The sequence below is a fragment of the Penaeus monodon genome, chromosome 21 (assembly GCF_015228065.2).
Source record: "Penaeus monodon isolate SGIC_2016 chromosome 21, NSTDA_Pmon_1, whole genome shotgun sequence".
Lineage (NCBI taxonomy): Eukaryota > Metazoa > Arthropoda > Malacostraca > Decapoda > Penaeidae > Penaeus > Penaeus monodon.
The window spans coordinates 33800475-33801133 of NC_051406.1; positions in this window are offsets into that span (position 1 = coordinate 33800475).

Consider the following 659-nt stretch of genomic DNA (forward strand, 5'->3'; position numbering starts at 1 on the left):
TTTAAGTTACGGTTCCTCTGCACAGACATCAGTAAGCAGTAAGTCAGTAGTGAATATAAACAAACATATAAAGCTAAAGGTCAGAGTGAACTGAATATTATATTTAAAGGTGAAACACTGAATGGGTCCATTTCTTGCCGGTAACTAGATGTATGTATTTCGATAAGAAGTAAAGCAGAGGAAGCAGAAACATAGAGAACCAACACTAGGAAGGAAAGAAACACCTTAGTAAAAATATATGATTTAATTTCTTATTAGGATTGTGTAATACAGTTACATGTTCTAGATTGTAAGAGATGTCACTAACAGAGGCACAGTATGAAAAGAGCATTAGATGACTAATAGAGAGTCTTACAGGAAGTAGAAAAAGCTGTTTAGTTCTAAGTAGTGGTACTCATTCCCTAGATATGTGAAAAAAGAAGTGCTTGACGTTGTAAATATTCTGTGACGAATCAGAAAGGAACACCAGGAAGTTGTACGTCTCTCACACAGGAAATCTGCAAGGAAGGCACTATCTTACTCTGGAAACTTTGCCTGACAACTTGATATATATGCATGAAATGCATGGAGTCGTTTAATGCTCGTGAATAGAGACCACGTTCATTGACTTTATAGCCAGTGACCCAGGCTAATTATGCATATGTGTGAGGGCTTTTTTT